Raw genomic sequence first — 11,103 nt, 5'->3', positions numbered from 1 at the left:
TTTAAATGTCTCACACACACTTTCTTTGTCACCTTACATGCTCAGTCTTTTTCCCTCTCCATCTCAAGCGCACTCACACACACTCTCACACACACACACTCACAGCTGCTTCCCAGCCGACACTGCTTTCTCTCTCTCTCTCTCTCTCTCTCTCTCTCTCTCTCTCTCTCTCCCTCCGAGGGCCTGAGGGCAGAATATTAACACACGCGTCCACATACGCGCACAAAGAGAGAGAAACATCAATTCTCTGTATAATCACACACACATCCGCGCGCGCGCGCACACACACACGCCGACCCACTGTAAGCTGCAAAGATATTAGAGTGTAAAAGGATCAGCGCGCTGTCGCTCCTCTTATGTTAGATTGTATTGGTGTCTGCTGTCCAAGGTGCTAGTTAACATTCCACACACGCTGATGAATAACGCTCCATTTATCAAGGCAAACCCGCCTGCCACCCTCCCCTTGTGTATTTTCATATAGAAAGAACAGATAAAAGCTAGGCTGCTTTCTTATTATAACGAACGAGAGGGAAAGCGTGTGCGATGAAGAAGAATAAAAAACAAATAAGTGTGGAAAAATGCTTGCCTGTGAGGTAGAATTCCCTGTCTAAATCTCTATCGGCTCTGAAGCTGACTACGGCAAAACACGCTCACTCACTCACTCACACACACACTCACACACACACTCAAATGCAAAGCCTCAACCTGCATCCCCGCTGCAGTAGAAGGGGAAAAAATCCTCAAATGACAAAAATGTAGGATATACCGTACCCAGGCTGGGTGAGAGGTGTGAAATCCCATGGACCTGCTCTCCTTTCCCTTCCACCGCAATATTTGCCGCGTGTTTTCGCTGCTGCAGCTTATCCGACGTGCCCGGGATGGGATATTGGGAGATATTCCTCTGCTGCTGCTGCTACTGCTGCTGGTGATGGTGGTGGTGGTGGCACGTCTCCGGGGTGGGAATAACCCAAAAAAGAAACAAGAAGAAAAAAAACAAAACAACCTACAAGCCTTCCGCCTGAGAAAGGTGGGAAGAACAAGAAGAAGGAAAAAAAGATTTGTTTGGAGCTATAGTAGAAATTTTAATGTTTCTCCGAGGAATACAGGGCCCAGGACGTTCAAGTGATCAATCTCCTTCTCTCCCTCTCTCCCTTTCTTTCTCCTCCCCCATCTCCCCCTCGCTTCCTCGCTTCCCCCCCCCCCCCCTCTCTCTCTCTCTCCCCCTCTTTCTCTCTATTTTCTCTTCCTAGATGCGATTGGACAGTGTGGCAGCCAACAGCTACTGATCCAATGATACGCACCTAGCTCCGCGAGGAAGCGCAGACATGGAAAGAAGGGGGTGGAGGAGAGGACAGGACAGGAGAGGAGAGGACCGACCTGTTCATGGGAACACACACTCACACACATACAGAGAGGTGGACACCATTACACAATAAGTGCATAAATACACACACACACGCACACACACACACACACCTGTGGAAAGTCCCTCAAAGCCTAGAAACACACAAAAAGCATTAATTCATATTCCGACTCAACCGCATACTCTTGCATGGCCACAATCACACCTTGACAAATTTACAAATTTACTGGAGTAGCTGCACAGTAACCTCCTCGGGACCAGAACAGGAGAGTCTGTCCCCATTCTATTTAGCTATGCCTGCAAGCAGCTTTCTCCCTCGGGCACTGCGTGTCAGGAGTGTGTGTGTGTGTGTGTGTGTGTGTGTGTGTGTGTGTGTGTGTGTGTGTGTGGTAATGCAGTTGGTCTGCAGTCGCTACTAACTGTGTTTGGGAACACTCCTCACGTCAGCACAGCCTGCCGCAACAGCATTCAGGACTTTCTATTCCTCTCCTCAACAAGCTTCCATCCACCCATCCATCTCTTTGTCTGCCTCTCTACCTCTCTGTCTGCCTGTGCACTTGTTTGCTTATTTCTCTGTGTCGCCCTCTACTCACTTAACCCCTCCCTCCACCCTCCCTTTCCCTTGTCCCCTTTCAGAAACATGCTGTTTACATATCCAATAAGGCAAAAACAAGCTTGTGCATGTTAATTTGAACAGATGGGGTTTTGATAAGTGATTTAGAAGAATGATCCTGACATAAGTGGAGACCTGTCCAGGGTCCTTTCTTCATCTTTATCTTCCCCTGCTTGCTCTGCTTTTCTTCCCCAGGCTCCTGCCCCCCCTGCAAGCCTAAGATGGATAAGCGGTTAAGAAAATTGCTGGGTGGATGGATACTGACATAAGCTTTACAAAGCTATAGCTCCAATAAGAAAAAGCCCTGTCACTTATTCTCTTTTAACTCAGACTTATCCAAAAAATACCCTATATCTAAAACTGTGCCGAGAGTCATTTCGGCTTAAAAGGTTAGAGATGAGCTAGAGGTTAGACTAGGACGATCCAAAGAAGCTATCCATAAAATCCCAGTAACAACTCTAAAACTGGCAGCCTATTAAGTAAGACTATAGAGCAACTGGTACTGAGGTCAGAAGGGTTCAAAATTTAACAAAAGTAAGCAATATTTCATGTTATGAAAGTTATTTTAGTCTTGTGTTTACAGAAATTTGATTGTCTACCCAATACATTTATTTTAATTCCTTTAGTTTTTACATCTATACATGCATTTTTCCATTTTATTTTATACTACCACTTTTTCTCACAGTGATTTCATTTGTCAGTCAGAGCGTGTACACTATGTGACTGATTAGTTTTCCTAAAACACGTGAGGCTTTCTGTAGACTCAGATTAGCACCGGGGAAAGTAAACTGTCTCGGGGAAATGAGCGTTCCATAGACTGTATGTAAAGACAGAAATTATATCAACACTTCCTGACATTATGCAAAAGGGAAATGAAATATATTCGTGTAACATCTCAGTCTTTATACCTGTTATGTTACTTAAATTTATATTCTATTACCTCTATATTGTTATAGTGTTCATTGTCTCAGACACTACCCAAGGTAAATAAACAAATAAATATGTTTTAAAGGTGAAATGTACTGTATGTTTCCTAACCCATAAACCCTAAACTACTGTTTGAAATGTCTTTTAAAAAAATGAATAAATGATATCATTGATAAATAATAAGAAGAAGAATTTGTTTAGTAACAGCCAAAATTGTAAGGTCAGATTAACAACTGTGGGCTTTATGGATGGAAGACACTTTGGTGAAATTTCTATGAAAAAAAAAAACAATCAGTCCATTTTTGCTTGTTATCAGTCCAGAGTTTGTTTTTTCAGATCTTTAGTTTTATTTTCATTCCAAAAAAATTGTAAATAATACTGTAAAACAGCCACAACACTGATGTTATTGAACCAGTCCTAAAAACTCTCACTGACTCTATTAAATTTAATGCAACAGATAAATAAAATACAGCCAATATTACTTACATTTAAGTCATAGTAATAATATGCAGCCTCTTCAGTTTATGTATGATAAACTTTCAAAATTCAATTCAGTTTTTGTTACGGTTGGAAGGAGGACTCAAGCGCAGGACTCCGGTACTGATGCTTACAAGAAGAGTTTATTTACAAGTCACCAGGTGTATATACAAGAATGTGCAAGGGGGGTGTTATATACAGCTGAGTGGGGGAAGAAGGGGTCTCCAGGGAAGTCCAAGGGAAAGCATACGTTCTTCAGAATATCCACTCACACGATCACAGGTTCACACTCCAACACTGCCACACGGGAAACACACGGGGAAAAATCCAAGAGGTTGCGTGGTAGACAACGATCCAGCGACGAACAGCAGTCACCTCCTGGCTTAAATGCTGCTCCCCTTAATGAGACACCTGGGTCTCATCTCCCGAGGGCGTGGGCCAAGGGCATGAACCCACAGTGAGTTCCGCCCCGGCGAGAGAGAAGAGGAAGAGAAACAGAGAGGGCTGATCAGCGTGCAGCTGATCCGCCTGGCCGTGACAGTTTTATTTATATGGTGCCAAATTACAACAACATTCACCAAAAGGAGCTTTACATTGTAAGGTAAAGACCCTGCAATAATATAGAGAAAACTCAAGCAATCAGAATACCACCTATGAGCAAGCACTTGGTGAAAGTGGGAATGAAAAACTCCTTTTTAACAGGAAGAAACCTCCATCAGAACCAGGCTCAGGGAGGGGCTCCGACTGTTGCGACCAGTTAGGGGTGAGCGGAGGTAGACAGGACAAAAGACACACTGTGGAAGAGAGCCAGAGTTTAATAATAATTAATGATTGAATGCAGAGCGATGTATAAACACATAGAGAGCAAAGAAAAGGTGAGTGAAGAAGAAACACAGTGCATCATCGGAAGTTTCCAGCAGCCTAAAACTTTTGCAGTTTTAGCCAAACCATACAAATACAGAGTGTCTGTCTCCCAAATTCAACACAGATGAGGGGCCTGAAAGCTGAAGGCTCTGTCTCCCATTCTACTTTTAAATACCATAAGAACCACAACCAGCCCATTAGTATGGCACCATGGTACTATTAGATCTGTAGTCCCTGTCTGTACTCTTGGGTCAGCATTTTAGATCAACTGAAGGCTATTCAGGGAGTTTTGGGGACAGCCTGATAACAATGAATTGCAAAAGTCCAGCATAGAAATAATGAATGCACGAACTAGATGCATGACATGCATGAAAAATGGCACTGGTTGCGTTTTTATAACAGATACACAAAGTTCTGGGATGAAATGGCTGCACGGGCCCTAAAATAAATTACATTTGTAAGTGCCTCTTAAAAATTAAAAATTACTACATTGGCTCTAAAGTTTTGAAGTTCATTGAAATTAATTTTAACAAATGTGTATAGTTCCGCTCAGTCTTTTTGGTGAACAGAGAGGATTAAACCAAAATGTATTTTATTTCTGAGTGTTTCATATTTTTGAGGCTATGTAAAGACTACTCTACACTGTCAACAATATATGTCATTACTAATGTACTGTATATGCCACTTTTCTTTTGATTCTGTGAGTGTCCTGTGATCATTTATTAAAAACCAACACCATCAGATCGGGTTCTCATACTTCAAGGAATGACAAAGTACAGGTTAGCTCAAAAATGATACAGCAGTCTATCCAATTATTGGGTGTTTTTTGTATCATTATGAGCTTTCTCTAGTACTCAGCTGCCTGATTTTGTATGTTTGAGCACTGTCTTAAAATTAAATTCATAAACAGCTCATATAAAGAACTGACCCTGGAGGGAAAATGTTATGAGTTTTACAGATGCTTAAGGTTGGCAAGGTAGCTTTGAGAAGTTAGCAAAACAAAAATAACCAACTTATCCCACGTAATGCAGGTGAGAAGTTTACGTAAGTGCTCTTGACTGCAGCAGTTCACTTTGCAATGCAGTTAGTGAACCAAAAAGAAAGATGTACACGAATTAGCAATCACAGTACGCTTCTTCTCTAATACAGTCTGAGCTGCAGATCTTAATCTGACTTAATGTGGTGTTGCATATGTCTCATATCTAACATGTGCCTCGATTGACAGAGTCATTAGTTCTTAACATGCACCATGTCTCTATATAATTATATTAAAATTAATAGAATGATTCTGCATTCTATTAATTTTGTGTGGTATTGGACATATATTTGTTTTATTTGTTTGTTTTTTGTAATTTAGGTGTGCAATTTTGTATTTTATAAATGTTGTATGTTTTGTCTCATTTTTATAGTTAGCTTGTTATTGTTTTGTCACTTTGTGGAAGTTTTAATTATGACCTGTCAGGGGACTGCAGATAGAAATTAGTCTCACGCAGACTGTGGTAAAATGCATCAAATGGTACCACGTGTTTAAAATTGTGCACGGTCCCTTACAAATAACAGTATTTAAGGCGTGTTTGATTAAACTTTTTCACATTTTAATCATAACATTAAACATTTGTTTGTTTCTGTAATTGAATTAGATTAATTTATGTCATATTTATTCTGTGAATTTTCATGATTTCATTTGAAAGTTGTGGAAACATACTCGGGTCTCTGTTTTAAATTACACTAAAATATATTTGCATACATTAAGTAAACAGGATGATTTGGGAGAGTTTGCATGGGGTCAACCTGGAAAAAGATGATAGAAGAAGTCATAAATAAAGGATCAAAACAAACATCTAAGTTTGTTTTGAAGTGGATATTACAGCGCAAGCAAAGAGATCATATTTAAGATTTGTTCCAAAACCTAACCAAACCAAAAACAGAGACTTTTCAAATCACAGAAAATATGTATTTTTGGAGTGGTTTGCAACAACACTGGAGGGTAAATAATCTTCCTTCACATGCCTAACATCTGTCTCTTCTGCAGGGCATGGACCTGTTGTGTGATGAGGAGTTCTGCAATAATAGTCCCGCATTAACATTCTCAGTTACGTAAGGAGGAGTTTATCTCCTATGTTTCCTTACTTACCACTCTAATGCGCAAGCACTGTGTGCTGTCAACCAAAGCTTCTTTTTAATGATATCTCTGTAGTATTACTCCTGTAATGATCCCCCTTACAAAATCTCATTCATACAATTCCTTTTGTTCCTTGTCTACTCATCTACTTCATATTTATTCAGAAACTCCTCATTAATAATCATGTATTTCCTAAGTTGCCTCTCACAAGTTTTACTCATATCTTTGACTAACACGTTGTGAAACAATTCATAGAAATCACCGAGCATGAGATTGGTGTTATTGCTTAAATGTGTTATGTGGTATATCCATACGGAAGTATTGACGTATTTCCCACCACCTTTCAAATCACATCAAACGCATGAGATATATCAAGACAGCTCTGTATCTGCCTCGATTTGTTCGATTGGTACAAAAAGTAGATAAAGAACTTCAAAAAGGATGGAATATATTTGCCTGCAATTTGCTTCTTGCCAAGATTACAAGTGCTGTACTGGAAAATTGTGTCGGTGTTTCCTACCGCTTTAAAGCACTTTCTCAATTCAATGCCAATCATGCATGATGCATGTTAAGAACCTAAATGCTTGCCACTATTAATCTTAATGGGCACAGTGAAAAGCTGAAACGCACAAAATGGCAAAACTGGCAGTAAAGTGGCAGGTGAAAGCTGCCTCCTAGTGTGTGGGAAAATGGTGATAAATACTGAAGTCTAACAAGAAGTGCAGGATTAAAATTTGTTGTTAAATGAATACTTTTACTTTCTTTGCTAAGAGAGACTGTATATACTTTGAAGCTGCTTTTTTAATAGCTAAACTTTAATAGCTAAACATACTAACAGGACTTGTGCAGACTGTAGAAACACAGGAAATGTTTTAACACCATGTTCGATTCTGTTGCGTGTTCACATGAATGCAACACTCCTGTAAAGAGTACCACTTTTATCTTTATCTTTAAAAGACAGTCTTTTTTAGTCATTATGTCATTACAGCTGAAAGCCGGAAGTGTGCTGTTAACAGTAAGTAATGTGGATGTAGAAAAGTGGAGTTCAATTCATCTCTCGTTGGTGGTGGTCCAGCTTATTCTCTGGTTACGACTCTCATTTACAACAAGACTTACATCTAACAAATACAGCGCACCATCATCAGCATTGCAGTGGAGCAGAGTGTCATTTTGACAAGTGAGCTAGTGAAAATAAAACTGCACTTCAGAATTAATCCTGAGGTATACCGAACCCCCGATTCAAAGAAGGATAATACTGTTCAACATGTAAGACAAATCACTGCGGAGATAACAAGTCCACTGTGTCACAGCTTTCATTAAAAGGTCTGTTTTTGCCTCACCTCTGTGACGCTCCATGTCTAATTTTTGCTGAAGGTGTCAAGCTTGTAATCAGATGAAACCAGAGCAGCTGACAAATCATAAATTTAGTGTATTTTCTGCCTCTTTGTGGCTGCGTTTGTGCTAAAAATGGAACTAATTAAATGTGTTGGTTGGATGTATTACAGCTTATTCTTTCTACTGCGGCCCTAGAGATGATTAACAATAATAGGTCAGGCCTTTAAGGTCAACATGTACAAAGCTTTGATGATTTCATCAGTCTCAGTTTCAGGAAAATATTGCATAGTTTTTATTGCCTAAACCTAACCAACCAAAGGAAACAAAAACAGGAAAAAGAACAAGGAAAAAGGAAATTGTAAAACACAGACCTTCAGATTTGCAAATAAACTGTAATCAGCTCCTAGTTGACAAACCGATGACTTACTCCATCACCGCCTTCCTTTCGTCTGAAAATGCAAACTTCTTCATTTCCTTCACGTCTAATAAGGCCACAGAAGATGCTTCAAAGAGATGCCTTGTGTGTATTGGGTCTGATACCAGCCACATTTGATGCTCTGGAATGAGAACACATCCAGTTACTGTCATGAATCGCTGTGTGGCAGGCAAGCAGGAGTGGTGGACCCAAAATGCAGAACTCAGACACGGGAGTGAAACTTAAGGCGCAGCTTTATTGCTGGGAAAAACCTCGTACAAACTAAACTCACCAAAAGAAAACCAAAAGTCAGAACAGAGGAACCAAGGACTGAAACACTGGAAAGAAACACTAAACTGGAGCAGGAGACCAAACACTAGGGACATAGAAGCAGAACACACAGCTAGTTGAGGGTACGACGCGACACTGACACAGAGAAACACAGGGCTTAAATACACAGACGGCAGTAATCAAGGGATGAGAGACAGAAGGGGAACACACCTGGGAGAAATCACAGCTGATGAGACAGGGGAAACGTAACTGAGCACACTCACATATGACACAAACCTTCACAATAAAACAGGAAACTCAGACACATGGAACCAGGCAAGACATTGAACTAAACAGACAGATTCACAAACAGATGGGGTGACACCATAGACAGAGACAGACTCAAAGGCAGACCAAATATAACACACAGAACTCAAACAATAATAATCATCATCATCATAAACTAGAAAATGATAACTAAAAGCGCTGGGTCACCGACCCAGGACCATGACAGTTACCACACTAACCTCACATCCAGCTTTATAGTACGGGTTTCTGACCTCATGAGTCTAAACCTTATTTGAGTCTATGCCTAGATTTACTCTCATTTATATTTTATTTTTTATTTCACACACCTTTTTTTTTTATTATTTATCACAAAGCCAGTCCAAGTTTAGGGTCTTTTTTAACATTGCACAATACATCTATTTGCTCATTCATCTATCTTATTAAATTAATGTCGCTTCTTCTCTCCATTGCTTAGTCCAGATTAGTCCACCATTCATTCATCTCCCATCCCTCCAGCTTTTTTATCTCCCCTCCAACACATTTGCTCTGCCCGTCTATTAAATTATCTCTCCGTCTCTCAGCAGACCAACTCTCTTTCAGCTTGTACATCCTTCCCACAGCTCCCATTCTCTCTTAAAATATTCATTGATGCCTTAAACACTTTTTCTGTCTCTTTGACACACTACTAACTCTTAAATCTTTTATTGCTCCCTATAATCCCCATACACAACATCGCAAGTAAATTAATTTACAAATATACATATAATTCTTTGCTTTATTGGAACTACTATAGGTGCTGTTATTTAGTATAGCTTTCTGGTGAGATGTTTTACTATTAGCTATAGTTTTATGGAACATACTGCATGTGTTATACCCAACAAACCCGTGAGTCACAACTTTCTCAGCTTGTTTCTTATTGGAACACTGATTTAACATTAAAGATAGTCTTAATTATCACTGCATAACACAAACTTGTATAATAAATAAATTACTTAAATCATTTTAAAAGTGTGAAGGAGGAGTTTAGCAGTCTGATGGTGAAGCAGCAGAGTTACTGTATTACTCTATCACTTGAAAGATGGTAGAGGAGTGAGCTGGCTGTGTTTGAGCTTGGTATTGTCTTTTCGTGTCTTTTGGGCTCGGCTCATCACACCAACAAGCTGCACAGCTTTTTGGTCTGCGCCCACAAGCCTCCCATAGCAGTTAGTGATGTTTCCTCATAGGATGCTTTTCTTTAAAAGTTAACAAGTTACTGGCACTGTGTCTCTTGTGTTTGTTATTTCAGCTTGTGCTACACTGGGTCTGAAAAATAATGAGAAATAAATGAGCGTCTGAGCTCCAGAACTCACAGCTGCATTTTCTTGAAATACCTAAACCTGTTGCTTGTCTCGTAAAAATTGTTCCATTTAAACGACAGTAAAGTCTGTGTTCAGTATAAGCAGCTTATTACTGCCATCAAAGAAAATCTTTTCTTATTTCTGCCTGCGTACAAAAATCTAACCAGACACAAAAAAAATACAGCGCACAAATGGGGGGAGTTATTGTTTTATCTTGTTCAGACAACACAGATGGGATAAAAAGAAGCGCTCCACCACTTTCCGAGCTGCATTTCGTATGTACCGTCTTGACATGAGATCTCAATTTATCTCATTAAATGTTCAAATTGTATTTCAGTCAACCTGCATATGGTGTCTGAGAGCTTCTCTCCTCATGCCCATTTCCTTGACCATGGTTCACTGATGTAGTGGCGCTGTAGGAGTATTTTTCATCTCTGCCATCATATTATATGGCTGAGCAGTCAAATCAAGTTCAATTTATTTATAAAGCACTTGTCACAAAGTGCTTTGTCACAAAGTGCTCCAAAGAAAATAAAGGACATGCAAACAGATATTAAAAGAAGGGCCAATAAAAAACAAAACCAAGCCCAAACTTCAGAGCTTCTGTTGAATTTGTGGCTTTAGTGACAACATATGGAAGCACACAGAGTCTGGAAGATACAGGCTAACAGGCTATAAGATAAGGAACTTTTTACTTCACTTTTTTACTTAATTGGCATCTAGCCTTAAGCAACGTTTCACATATTGTCTGAAGTAATGAAATGGGTGGAGCGGCATGGGAATATGAATACTGTGATGGAAAATATTGTGCAGTATTATGTAACAGCTTAAAACCATAGCGATAAAGGTGAAAGGGAACAGAGAAAAGTCCTGAACACTGTAAATGGCAAATGATCTAAGTGTCCATTGTAGAAGAAGTATTATATCCTACAAATGCAGATTTTTTTTTAATCACTCGTACACTTGAGTAAAGTAAACAGAAAGAAGATATCCACAAACATACATCCCGTAAGAAAAGGCAACAAATGGCAGCAGTCATTTCATACATGCACTCACCCACTCACCGGCCACTTCATTAGAAACACTTTGCTA

This window comes from Diplotaxodon limnothrissa, linkage group LG16, assembly GCF_057381915.1.
Source record: "Diplotaxodon limnothrissa isolate DT_005_m linkage group LG16, D_limnothrissa_male_GT1.1, whole genome shotgun sequence".
Taxonomy (NCBI): Eukaryota; Metazoa; Chordata; class Actinopteri; order Cichliformes; family Cichlidae; genus Diplotaxodon; species Diplotaxodon limnothrissa.
Note: the sequence above shows the minus strand (reverse complement) of the source record.